This window comes from Oncorhynchus kisutch, linkage group LG5 (assembly GCF_002021735.2).
Source record: "Oncorhynchus kisutch isolate 150728-3 linkage group LG5, Okis_V2, whole genome shotgun sequence".
Taxonomy (NCBI): Eukaryota; Metazoa; Chordata; class Actinopteri; order Salmoniformes; family Salmonidae; genus Oncorhynchus; species Oncorhynchus kisutch.
This window is the reverse complement of record NC_034178.2, coordinates 61,632,739-61,647,100: the sequence shown is the minus strand read 5'-3', so window position 1 is coordinate 61,647,100 and position 14,362 is coordinate 61,632,739. Positions and strand designations below refer to the sequence as shown.

General features: G+C 43.4%; 1 pseudogene; it reads left to right on the top strand.

Moving 5' to 3' along the window:
- The window catches only part of LOC109891379 (plexin-A1-like), a 370,611-nt pseudogene that overhangs the window by 178,939 nt on the left and 177,310 nt on the right, over positions 1–14,362 (top strand).

Here is a 14,362-nt window from a genome sequence, read left to right as displayed (position 1 = left end):
AGCCATTTGCCAAGTGGAGAGAGCAGACAATTACTATGAAAGGAAACGCATTCTAAAGAAAAAGAGATGGACAGAGAATCTTTATCTTTAACATAAAGAGATACTTTCATACAATATCTGTCAGAGAATTGTTCCTCAAACATTGTCTTAGATCAGCCAAGACACTGAACAGCAAATCTGCATTTCTATCTTTCTCTATTTCCATTCATAGAAAATAGTTATAACCAAGGTATCTGCCATTGTCTTGTAATCCATGTTCAGTGAACTCTTCCTTGTCTTCGTTCCATTGTTTAGCAAAGTCACTGGGCTGTAAGACTAGAATTCATGTTGCCTTACACGCGGTCAAGAGTCTTTGTCATTGCTCATGCGTATGACCTGCGAACTCAGGCTCACACACACGCACACACTTATACCCCTGTTTTTGTGAGTACTTTTGTGTGTGTGTGTGTGCTTGCTTGTGTGTGTAGGGTGTCTATTGTCTGTCCTCTTCAAAGAGTATTCTCAGTCCAAATCGCAAAATAAGCTCTCTCCTGGGCTCCTAGCACTCCTCACAATGCCAAGAGCATCACCATTATCCCAAGGTTGCGTGTTCAAATCCCCAAAACTGCTCCCACAAAAGACAGTGCAGACCTAGCCTCTATGATGTTCGGCACGTGTTGGTCGGGGTGCAAACTGCCTTTTGACAAAGTAGTTTCTTGTCTCTGGGGGCAACATGTGTACATCAATGGGTTTGAACCTGCAGATACCTGGCCACCACCCAACCTCATTAGCAGTAGCAGACTTGGCTACAAACAACACCTCAGTGCAAACAAAGAAAATGTCAAGTTCCTGGGGAAATGCTTGCTGCTGGCTGCACCTACAGTCAGGTACTATACTTGCCGGAATTAGTTAGGATGTGGGCCTAAATCCTGACTGAAATGCAAAGTGTATCAGTTTGTTGTGTTAGGTAGCTAGGAATTAGGTAAAATATTAATATTGAGAAAGAGGAAACTAGTGTTGGTTGGACAGTGAAGATGTGTAGTAATCTGAGCTATTCACTCAGCACACACAAACACTTAAGACATAGCTCTGAGTATATTATGATATACAGTCAGTTTATTAGGTACACCCATCTAGTACTGGGTCAGACCCCCCTGTGCCTCTAGAACAGCCTGAATTCTTCAGGGAATGGCTTCGGCAAGTTGTCTGGAAACGTTCCACGGTGATGTTAGTCGATGCTGAAACAATGGCATCAAACAGTTGCTGCAGATTGGATGTTGATACATCCATGCTGCGATTACAGCCCGTTCCATCTCATCCCAAACATGCACTGTTGGGTTGAGGTCTGGGCACTGTGCAGGCCATTCCAGTAAACTGAAATCGCTGTCATGTTCCTTCCAATGTTTTTCCACTCCTCTTGTCCAGTGTTGGTGCCCACTGGAGTCGCTTCCTATTGTTTTTAGCTGATAGGAGTGGAGCCTGATGTGACCGTGTGCTGCAATAGCCCATCCCTGACAAGGTTGAGGAGTTGTGCGTTAACGAGATGCACTTCTGTACACCACTGTTTCACTGCACTATTATTTGTCTGTTTGTGGCCCTCCTGTTATCGTGTATGAATCTTGACATTCTCTTTCGTACTCTCTCATCAACAAGCTGTTCTTGCCCACAGGACTGCCTCTGACTGGATGTTGTTTTGTTTGTTGCACTATTCTCGATAAATCCTAGATACTGTCGTGTTGGAAAAGCCCAGGAGGCCGGGCTGTTTCTGAGATGATCATACCTCGCTCAGTCGCTTAGGTCACTCGTTTTACCCATTCTAACATTCAATCAAATAGTAACTGAATGCCTGTCTGCCTGTTTTATAAAACAAGACACAGCCACGTGGCTCAATGTCTGTAGGAGCGATCCATTTTCGGGAACGGGGATGGTCGCCTCTTTTATCCTCAGATTCACAAGCCTTACAATACATCTAAATGCATGTTCAAGTACCATGCTGTACAGTCACACTTGGATTCACCAGTCTAACACATGTATGCACACAAACACACACACAAAGCTGAGAAACACACACACATATACACCATATGAGGGACGTAGTCATTGTAATGTAAATGTTAATAGACTTTGGGGTGGTGATGTGAGACGCGGAAAGGGACAGACAGTAGCCGGGGATGGAGGAGTGGGGGTTGTCCCGCTAAAACCTTCCTCCTACACACAGACACACACTTACACCTCTTACACAACCTTACCCCCTTCTCTCTCTCTCGCTCTCTCTCTCATGGTGAAAGTGCTGCTCTCTCATGGTGAAAGTGCTGCTCTCTCGTGGTGAAAGTGTTGCTCTCTGTCTCTGTTGTGGTGAAAGTGTTGCGTGCTTTCTTCCTATCTCGCTCTCTATCATGGTGAAAGTGTTGCTCTCTCTCGTGGTGAAAGTGTTTGTGCTCTCTCTCAATTCAATTTAAGGGCCTTTATTGTCATGGGAAACATATGTTAACATTGCCAAAGCAAGTGAAATAGATAATAAACAAATAAAAATGAACACTAAACATTCCACTCACCAAAGTTCCAAAATAATAAAGACATTTCATATTATGTCTATGTACAGTGTTGTAACGATGTGCAAATAGTTAAAGTACAAAAGGGAAAATAAACATAAATATGGATTGTATTTACAATGGGGCTTGTTCTTCACAGGTTGCCCTTTTCTTGTGGCAACACAAATATTGCTGCTGTGATGGTACACTGTGGTATTTCATCCACGAGGTATGGGAGTTTATTTGTTTTTTAAATTCTTTGTGGGTCTGTGTAATCTGAGGGAAATATGTGTCTCTAATATGGTCATTCATTTGGCAGGAGGTTAGGAAGTGCAGCTCAGTTTCCAACTCATTTTGTGGGCAGTGTGCACATAGCCTGTCTTATCTTGAGAGCCAGGTCTGTCTGTGGTGGCTTCTCTCAATAGCAAGGATATGCTCTGTACATAGTCAAAGCTTTCCTTCATTTTTGGCCAGTTACAGTGGTCAGGTATTCTGCCACTGTGTCCTCTCTGTTTAGGCCAAATAGCATTGAGGTTTGCCCTTGTTTTTTGGTAAATGATTTCCAATGTGTCAAGTAATGATCTTTTTGGGCTATTTGACCAAGAAGGAGAGTGATAGAGTGCTGCATCAGATGACCTGGACTCCACAATCACCCAACCTCAACCCAATTGAGATGGTTTGGGATAAGTTGGACTGCAGAGTGAAGGAAAAACAGCCAACAAATGCCCAGCATATGTGGGAACTCCATCAAGACTGTTGGAAAAACATTCCTCATGATGCTGATTGAGAGAATGCCAAGTGTGTGCAAAGCTGTCGTTAAGGCAAAGAGGGGCTACTTTGAAGAATCTCAAATATTAAATACATTTTCATTTGTTTAACACTTCTTTTGGTTAATACATGATTCCATATGTGTCATTTCATGGTGTTCACTATTATTCTACAATGTAAAAAGGTGTATAAAAAAATAAAACATCTTGAATGAGTAGGTATGTCCAAACTTTTGACTGGTACTGTGCATTCCACACCCCGGTCTGAGATGTCACACCTCTGCTGTTTGCTTGACAGTTGGCGTGTGGGGTGGGGAGAGATTCAGGGAGGCACATGGCCTTCTATCATCACACACTGCTGCAGCCATGCCTTAACACTAGCATACAGTGTGTCTCTTTGACTGGATCTCACTATGCTAGAGAGGATCAAGGGGAGTGTGTGTGTGTGTGTGTCTGCATCTCTGAAAAAGAAAAAGAGAGAGATATATAAACAGAACCAATTCAGCTTTAAAACTATTTATTCTCTCACCCCTCTCTCTACCTCTGAAGGACTTAATGGGATATAATCCTCATGTCATCCATCCAGGAATGGAGGAACGCTTTTTACTTTCCTTTTTCCCTCCAGCTTCCCTCACTCTCGGGAAGGAAAGAGCATCTGAACGATGGCAATCCCCTTTGACAGTGGCTGCTGCTGCAGGAGATAGTCAGATGGGATTTTTTTGCCGGCCAGGAATAGGTTTCGGTGTGTCTTAATCTCGGGAGATCATGCTCCCTATCTCTTTCTTTCTGTTTCTCTCTCTCTCTCTCTTTCTCTGTTTCCCTCTCGCTCTATATTGACAATAATTCTTTTCAGATAGTGGAAGAAAATTATGCTCAAAACTGCTTGTGCCTGATGCTATCGCCGACATAATGGAAGTTACCACTCCCCTCTTTCTTTCTCACTTTTTAGTTAGGTGTTTCTCAAGATGCAGGAACTATTGATGTGATGGCGTTGGGGAGGAGGGATGGAAGGAAGGAAAGTAGTGGTCATGTGTTTAATTGTGGTCATGTGTTTGAGGTCATGTGTTAGTTAAATCGGGGCGGTGATGTGTTAGATGAATCGGGGCGGCGATGTGTTAGTCAAATCGGGTCTGAGATGTGTTAGTCAAATCGGGGCTGAGGTGTGTTAGTCAAATCGGGGCTGAGATGTGTTAGTCAAATCGGGGCTGAGATGTGTTAGTCAAATCGGGGCTGAGATGTGTTAGTCAAATTGTGGCTGAGGTGTGTTAGTCAAATTGTGGCTGAGGTGTGTTAGTCAAATTGGGGCTGAGGTGTGTTAGTCAAATTGGGGCTGAGGTGTGTTAGTCAAATTGGGGCTGAGGTGTGTTAGTCAAATTGGGGCTGAGATGTGTTAGTCAAATCGGGGCTGAGGTGTGTTAGTCAAATGAGGGGTGGCAATGTGTTAAATAGGTATGGCGATGTCTTTGTAAGAGGTTTGATAGACCTTTCAATCCATTGTGAGGTCTGTCCATTGAGAGGTCTGTCCATTACCTCCTCTCTCCAGCACCTAAGGTTTTACTGGTGGCCAAAGTATCTTTGAATATGTGTAAATTAAGCCATTTCTCTAAACCAGATTTAGAGACCCCCCACACTCCCAGCACTGTTAGCCTCCCTGCTCATCTCCAATCAGTCAACATATCTAAACATATCTAACAGACCACCGGCCATCGATCCCTCTAAGCCCTTACAATCCAATCAATAGAGACGCTTCACTAGCCTGGTTTTGATAACCCTGCAGCAAGTGGGATACCTTAGCAACTGACTCCCCATAGACCCCCAATGGAAGTCTGTGCGCTATTGCTTCGTTAATTCGCTAGGCTAACACTCGTGACTATCATTCCCCCTCTCCGTTTTGATTACTGTTGCCGGGGCCGAATCGATGTCTGTAGCCACATGGCACGGTTTGACGCGAGCACAGATTACATTTTGCGGCTGATGGAGGATGATGGACGTTTATTGAAATGGGGGTAGCTGCACTAATGCTACATGGACTGGCGTAGCAGAGAGAGACCGTTGGTGGTTGATGACAGGTAAGAACTGAAGCGTCTTTTAAATCTAATCATAACCTGCTGTGATTAGCTGGTTATTTGTTAGAGCAGTTCTGACAGGCAAGCTGAGCTGATTCAGTGCTGCCCCCTTCTCTATCCTACCTCCACCCCGATCCTCTTGCCCCTAGTTTTAGTTCTAATCCTGCACTAACACACCTAATTCAGCTCATCTACTATTCATCATCAAGCCCTTGATTTATTGGAAATGTGTATGTTAATGCTGGGCTAAAACAAAACCCTGCGCACCCTGTCCCTATCCGAGATCCAGGATCGAAGAACACTGCCCCAAGCTCCTAGGTAATCCACCCCAGGGGACGAGCCTCAATCTCGGGGTGAAGTTTATGTTATGTCCCCATCCCACTGTTTCCTCTGGAGGGTCGAATATGGCCCATGGAAGCCTTTATTTAAATAAGGCCCCAACTGCCACTTTTTATGTCCCTCTGATCTTACCGACAATGAAAGCATGTATTGAAGGCTTTACAGGGACCTTAGGCCATCGGGACAGCTATAACAAAGCCTGTTAGAACACACACACACACACACACACACTACCAGTCAAAACTTTTAGAACACCTACTCATTCAAGGGTTTTTCTTAATTTTTTACTATTTTCTACATTGTAGAATAATAGTGAAGACATCAACTCATATGAAATCATGTAGTAGCCAAAAAAGTGTTAAACATTTGAGATTCTTCTTCTAAAAAAAGTAGCCACCCTTTGCCTTTGACAGCTTTGCACACTCTTGGCATTCTCTCAACCCGCTTCATGAGGAATGCATCTCGGTTAACCTGTTTGGGATAGGGGGCAGCATTTTAACTTTTGGATGAATAGCGTGCTCAGAGTGAACTGCCTCCTACTCAATCTCAGATGCTAATATATGCATATTATTATTAGTATTGGATTGGAAACACTTTGAAGTTTCTAAAACTGTTTGAATGATGTCTATGAGTAAAACAGAACTCATATGGCAGGTGAAAACCTGAGAAAAATCCAACCAGGAAGTGGGAAATCTGAGGTTTGTAGGTTTTCAAAGCTTGACCTTCCGAATACACAGTGGTCTGGCAGAGTGTCTCAGGCTCTCATTCCAGTGCTTTTCTACAGACAATGGAATTCTCCGGTTGGAACATTATTGAAGTTTTATGTTAAAAACATCCTAAAGATTGATTCCACTCATCGTTTGACATGTTTCTACGACCTGTAACGGAACTTTTCGAGTTTTTGTCTGGACGTAGTGCTCGCGCCTCATGAAGATGGGATTACTGGGCTGAACACGCTAACAATGGTAAGTGAATATTTATAATGTTATTTCTAACTTCTGTTGACTCCAACATGGCGGATATTTCTTTGGCTGGATTGGGCTCTGAGCGCCGTACTCAGATTATGCTTTTTCCGTAAAAAAAAATTGAAATCTGACACAGCTGTTGCATTAAGGAGAAGTCTATCTTTAATTCTGTGAATAACAATTGTATATTTTATCAATGTTTATTATGAGTTTTTCTGGGATTTGATGTGGCTATCTACAAAATCACCGGATGTTTTGGAATCAAAACATTACTGCATGTAACGCGCCAATGTAAACTGAGATTGTTGGATATAAATATGCACATCATCGAACAAAAGATGTATTGTGTATCACTCATGTCCTATGAGTGTCATCTGATGAAGATCATCAAAGGTTAGGGATTAATTTGATCTATATTTCTGCTTTTTGTGACTCCTATCTTGGCGTGTGTTTTGTGACTTGGCTTTGACCTAACATAATCATATGTAGTGATTTCGCTGTAAAGCCTTTTTGAAATCGGACACGATGGGTAGATTAACAAGAAGTATATCTTTCACTTGCTGTATTGGACCTGTTAATGTGTGAAAGTTCCATATTTAAAAAAAATATTTTTGAATTTCGCGCACTTCCTTTTCAGGGGAATGTTGTCGAGGGGTTCCGCTAGCGGAACAGGTGAGCCTTCTTAATAGTTCATTTGTGGAATATCTTTCCGTCTTAATTCTTCTCAAGGATCGGTGTCCTGCTAGCAGGACAACTTCGGATGAAACTGGAGGGCGCGCAATTCAAATAAATAATCATAAATATTATGGATTTTAAACATCTGGGTAATATAAGTGTCTTATATCGGCTGAAAGCTTAAATTCTTGTTAATCTAACTGCATACATTCACATATAACGATTAAATATTCACTTACTTTTTGAAAATCTTCCTCTGATTTGTCATCCAAAGGGTCCCAGCTATGACATGTAGTGTCGTTTTGTTAGATAAAATCCTTACTTTAAAACATGAAAGTCAGTAAATCCGGGAAATTTCAAGAACTTTGAAAGTTTCTTCAAGTGCAGTCGCAAAAACCATCAAGCGTGAAACTGGCTCTCATGAGTACCGCTACAGGAAGGGAAGGGAAGAACCAGAGTTATGATCAGTGGAGTTAACTTCACCTCAGACTGCAGCCCAAATAAATGTTTCACAGAGTTCAAGTAACAGACAACTGTTCAGAGGAGACTGCGTGAATCAGGCCTTCATGGTCGAATTGCTGCAAAGAAGCCACTACTAAAGGACATCAATAAGATGAACAGACTTTCTTGGACCAAGAAACATGAGCAATGTACATTAGACTGGTGGAAATCTGTCCTTTGGTCTGATGAGTCCAAATTTGAGATTTTTTGTTCCAACTGCAGTTTGTGAGACGCAGAGTAGGTAAATGGATTATCTCCACATGTGTGGTTCCCACTGTGAAGCATGGAGGAGGAGGTGTGATGATGTTTTGCTGGTGACACTGTCAGCGATTTATTTAAAATTCAAGGCACACTTAACCACATGGCTTCCATAGCATTCTGTAGCGATATGCCGTCATCTGGTTTGCGCTTAGCAGGACTGATTGTTTTTCAATAGGACAATGACCCAAAACACACCTCCAGGCTGTGAAAGGACTATTTGACCAAGAAGGAGAGTGATGGAGTGCTGCATCAGATGACCTGACCTCCACAATCACTCGACCTCAACCCACTTGAGATGGTTTGGGATGAGGACTGCAGAGTGAAGGAAAAGAAGCCAACTCCTTCAAGACTGTTGGAAAAGCATTCCTCATGAAGCTGTCTGAGTAAGAGAGTGCTGACCCTCACCTTTAAGATAGCCAGGGGTCTCTGGTCCTGGATCTACTGGGGGTGCAGGCTTTTGTTCCAGCCCAGCACTGGACCATGGTTAGTTTGTTTAAATTTGTTTTTCAAGCTAGGGTTGGGCGGTAATCCAGAGCAGGCCTTACTGTCAGGAGGAGGAGCGGAGCAGGCCTTACTGTCAGGAGGAGGAGTGGAGCAGGCCTTACTGTCAGGAGGAAGAGCGGAGCAGGCCTTACTGTCAGGAGATGGAGTGGAGCAGGCCTTACTGTCAGGAGGAGGAGCGGAGCAGGCCTTACTGTCAGGAGGAGGAGCGGAGCAGGCCTTACTGTCAGGAGGAGGAGCGGAGCAGGCCTTACTGTCAGGAGATGGAGCGGAGCAGGCCTTACTGTCAGGAGGAGGAGCGGAGCAGGCCTTACTGTCAGGAGGAGGAGTGGAGCAGGCCTTACTCTCAGGAGGAGGAGCGGAGCAGGCCTTACTCTCAGGAGATGGAGCGGAGCAGGCCTTACTCTCAGGAGGAGGAGGGGTAACTGGGGAAAGCCTTTACAAAAATGACATGCCCTCATTAAACTTGTTAAATCTCCAGTTCTGTTTGTGATATTAAGATTCTAACACCGACTGTGTGTTATCTGGACTTATTTAGTTAAAGTCAAGGACGGATGGGGGCTTGACTTAATACATGTCAGAGTAATAAAACATTGTAATTAATGAGCAGTGAAATGACTGCTTTAGCGGATTTAGTGTTAAAACAGAGTGACATTGAAACGTCTTCTATCATATAGCAGCCTATCCGCTCTGAGCAGCTCTTCCTCTGTGTCATTCTTCAGCACATCTTACTTTCTCTCTGCATCCCATCTGGGCAGCCGGCCAAATCCTCACTGGATGCTAATGAAAAGAGCTTCTAGAATAACCATCCATCAGGCTAGAATATAACCCTATCCCTAACCCTTCATGCTCAAATATAACCCTAGCCCTAACCCTTCATGCTCAAATATAACCCTATCCCTAACCCTTCATGCTCAAACATAACCCTATCCCTAACCCTTCATGCTCAAATATAACCCTAGCCCTAACCCTTCATGCTCAAATATAACCCTATCCCTAACCCTTCAGGCTCAAATATAACCCTAGCCCTAACCCTTCATGCTCAAATATCACCCTATCCCTAACCCTTCAGGATAGAATATAACCCTATCCCTAACCCTTCATGCTCAAATATAACCCTATCCCTAACCCTTCAGGCTCAAATATAACCCTATCCCTAACCCTTCAGGCTCAAATATAACCCTAGCCCTAACCCTTCATGATCAAATATAACCCTATCCCTAACCCTTCAGGCTCAAATATAACCCTAGCCCTAACCCTTCAGGCTAGAATATAACCCTAACCCTTCAGGCTAGAATATAACCCTAACCCTTCAGGCTAGAATATAACCCTATCCCTAACCCTTCAGGCTAGAATATAACCCGAGCCCTAACCCTTCATGCTAGCATTTAACCCAAGCTCTAACCCTTCATGCTAGCATATAACCCAAGCTCTAACACTTCATGCTAGCATTTAACCCAAGCTCTAACCCTTCATGCTAGCATATAACCCAAGCTCTAACCCTTCATGCTAGCATATAACCCAAGCTCTAACCCTTCAGGCTAGAATCTAACCCTAACCCTTCAGCCTAGAATATAACCCTAGCCCTAACGCTTCAGGCTAGAATATAACCCTAGCCCTAACCCTTCAGGCTAGAATATAACCCTAGCCCTAACGCTTCACACTAGAATATAACCCTAGCCCTAACCCTTCAGGCTAGAATATAACCCTAGCCCTAACGCTTCAGGCTAGAATATAACCCTAGCCCTAACGCTTCAGGCTAGAATATAACCCTAGCCCTAACCCTTCAGGCTAGAATATAACCCTAGCCCTAACCCTTCAGGCTAGCATATAACCCTAACCCTAGCCCTTCAGGCTAGAATATAACCCTAGCCCTAACCCTTCAGGCTAGAATATAACCCTAGCCCTAACCCTTCAGGCTAGAATATAACCCTAGCCCTAACCCTTCAGGCTAGAATATAACCCTAGCCCTAGCCCTTCAGGCTAGAATATAACCCTAACCCTTCAGGCTAGAATATAACCCTAACCCTTCAGGCTAGCATTTAACCCTAGCCCTAACCCTTCAGGCTAGATTATAACCCTAACCCTTCAGGCTAGAATATAACCCTAACCCTTCAGGCTAGAATATAACCCAGCCCTAACCCTTCATGCTAGCATTTAACCCTAGCCCTAACCCTTCAGGCTAGATTATAACCCTAACCCTTCAGGCTAGAATATAACCCTAACCCTTCAGGCTAGATTATAACCCTAACCCTTCAGGTGATGGTGGGTGGGAGGAGAGAGAGCGAGAGAGTTTGTTTTTGTATGTGTGTGTGCATATGTATTTTTTTGTGTGCTTCTGCGTGTGTCTGTGTTGACATGGGTTTCCTGACAGCACTGCTCCCTCCCAGTGCTTGGCAATGTAACATGAGGTAGAGGAAATGGTAGGATTTATCACACACACACAGCTCTTGAAAAATGAAGAGACCATTGCAAAATGATCCGTTTCTCTGGTTTTACTATTTATGGGTATGTGTTTGGGTAAAATTAACATTTTGTTTTAATTCTATTAACTACTGACAACAAAATAAAAATATTGTCATTTAGAGCATTTATTTGCAGAAAATGACAACTGGTCAAAATAACAAAAAATATGCAGTGTTGTAAGATCTCGAATAATGCAAAGAAAAAATTTCATATTCATTTTTAAACAACACAATACTAATGTTTTAACTTAGGAAGAGTTCTGATATCAATATTTGTTGGAATAACCCTGATTTTCAATCCCAGCTTTCATACGTCTTGGCATGCTCTCCACCAGTCTTTCACATTGATGTTGGGGGACTTTATGCCACTCCTGACGCAAAAATTCAAGCAGCTCGGCTTTGTTTGATGGCTTGTGACCATCCATCTTCTTCTTGATCACATTCCAGAGGTTTTCAATGGGGTTCATGCCTGGAGATTTGGCTGGCCATGACAGGGTCTTGATCTGGTGGTCCTCCATCCACACCTTGATTGACCTGGCTGTGTGGCATGGATCAATGTCCTGCTGGAAAAAAACAATCCTCAGAGTTGTTGAACATTGTCAGAGCAGAAGGAAGCAAGTTTTCTTCCAGGACAAACTTGTACGTGGCTTGATTCATGCGTCCTTCACAAAGACGAATCTGCCCGATTCCAGCCTTGTTGAAGCACCCCCAGATCATCACTGATCCTCCACCAAATTTCAAAGTGGGTGCGAGACCTAGAGAGGCCTACAAGCCACAGTGTCTCGCACCCACTGTGAAATTTGGTGGAGGATTGTTCAGCATCCACTAGTCGCCTCTTCACTGTTGACGTTGAGACTAGTGTACTTGTCCTCTTGCTCAGTTGTGCACCGGGACTTCCCCCATCTATCTACTCTGGTTAGAGCCAGTTTGTGCTATTCTGTGAAGGGAGTACACAGCGTTGTACGAGATCTTTTGTTTCTTGGCAATTTCTCCTAAGGAATAGACTTCATTTCTCAGAACAAGAATAAACTGACAAGTTTCAGAAGAAAGTGCTTTGTTTCTGGCTTTTTGGAGCCTGTAATCGAACCCACAAATGCTAGTGCTCCAAATACTCAACTAGTTTAAAGAAAGCCTGTTTTATTGCTTCTTTTATCAGCACAACAGTTTTCAGCTGTGCTATCAAAATTGCAAAAGGGTTTACTAATGATCAATTAACCTTTTAAAATTATAAACTTGGATTAGCTAACACAACGTGCCATTGGAACACAGGAGTGATGGTTGCTAATAATGGGCCTCTGTACGCCTATGTAGATATTCCATAAAAAATCTGCCGTTTCCAGCTACAATAGTAATTTACAACATTAACATTGCCTACACTGTATTTCTGATCAATTTTGTTATTTTAATGGACCAAAACATTGCTTTTCTTTCAAAACCAAGGACATTTCGAAGTGACCCCAAACTTTTGAAAGGTAGTGTATGTGTGTGTGTTGAAGTCGGAAGTTTACATACACTTAGATTGGAGTCATTAAAACTTGTTTCTGATCATTTGGGTCAATTGGAGGTGTACCTGTGGATGTAGTTCAAGGCCTACCTTCAAACTCAGTGCTTCTTTGCTTGACTGTATTGGGAAAATCAAAAGTAATCAGGCAAGACCTCAGAAAAAAAGTTGTAGACCTCCACAAGTCTTGTTCATTCTTGGGAGCATTTTCCAAACCCCATGAAGGTACCACATTCATCTGTACAAACAATAGTACGCAAGTATAAACACCATGGGACCACGCAGCCGTCATACCGCTCACGAAGGAGACACATTCTGTTTCCTAGAGATGAACGTACTTTGGGGCGAAAAGTGCAAATCAATCCCAGAACAACAGCAAAGGACCTTGTAAAGATGCTGGAGGAAACAGGTACAAAAGTATCTATATCCACAGTAAAACGAGTCATATAGCAACATCACCTGAAAGGCCACTCAGCAAGGAAGAAGCCACTGCTCCGATACCGCCATAAAAAAGCCAGACTACGCTTTGCAACTGCAAATGGAGAAATGTCCTCTGGTCTGATGAAAAAAATATATAACTGTTTGGGCATAATTACCATTGTTAATGTTTGCAGGAAAAAGGGGAGGCTTGCAAGCCGAAGAACACCATCCCAACCTTGAAGCACGGGGTGGCAGCATCATGTTGTGGGGGTTCTTTTCTACAGGAGATGGACCGGGTCAAGTGTGTGTGTTAGGAGACTGTCCTGGGGTGTGTGTAAAACTGAATTTAAATGTATTTGGCAAATGTGTATGTAAACTTCCGACTTCAACTGTATCTATATATATATATACATGTATATAGATACAGTTGAAGTCGGAAGTTTACATACACATTTGCCAAATACATTTAAATCCATTTTACACACACCCCAGGATAGTCTGCTAACACACAAACTTGACCCGGCCCATCTCTTTACCCATCAGCCTTATGAAGTCCCACTACCATTTTTTCCCTCTCCTCGTTCCGAGGTTCCTCCCTTTCCTCCACCCCTCCTCCTCTCTTCTTGTAAAGTAAGCCTCCACATGGCTCGCCTCCAGCTTGTCTCCCTTGTCGTGTGTGGATTAGCCATGGTGAGAGAGGGAGGGGGAGAGAGAGAGCCTAGGTGGGTCTCCATGCCTGTGTGTGTTTCTCTCACTCTGCTAGCTATAAAGATGGCCCCCAGGGGAAGTAGTTTAGTGGACTTACTTACCGTTTTCGAGGGATCTCTTTCCCAACACGTAATTCAAAGGTAGCCTGCAGTAGAAATATAATACTTACCCACCTTATCATACACACACACACACACACACTGATATATACACACATGGGAAGAACGGTGGAGAGAAGGCCTCACTGGCCAATAAGAGTGCTTATGTTATCCCAAACACTCACAAGCAAAAGCACCCTTCTTTGTCAGCACCCTATTCTGGTGTAGAGGTTTAACTTACAAACATCCTGTGGATCATGGAAACATCTGTAGGTCATCACTACGATTTTACCTCTCTAATCGCGTTGAATAAGTTACACACACTGTCACACTGTGAGTCCGTCCGTCTTCTCCAACACCGGTTGGGCTTTGGAGGTCACCTGTCAATCCAAAGCAGTTGCCACCTGTCAGCCGGCCCAGCGTGCATTGCGTGCCTGCTCCCTAAACTGGTGTACGCACCGTTGGTGGCTGTCACACACACCGCTAGACATGAACGACACTCAAAGACACACGCTGCTTCATCAACACACTAAAGTAGAAAGAAAGAACACAGACACAAGCACACACTTCCAGCCTCTGACACTT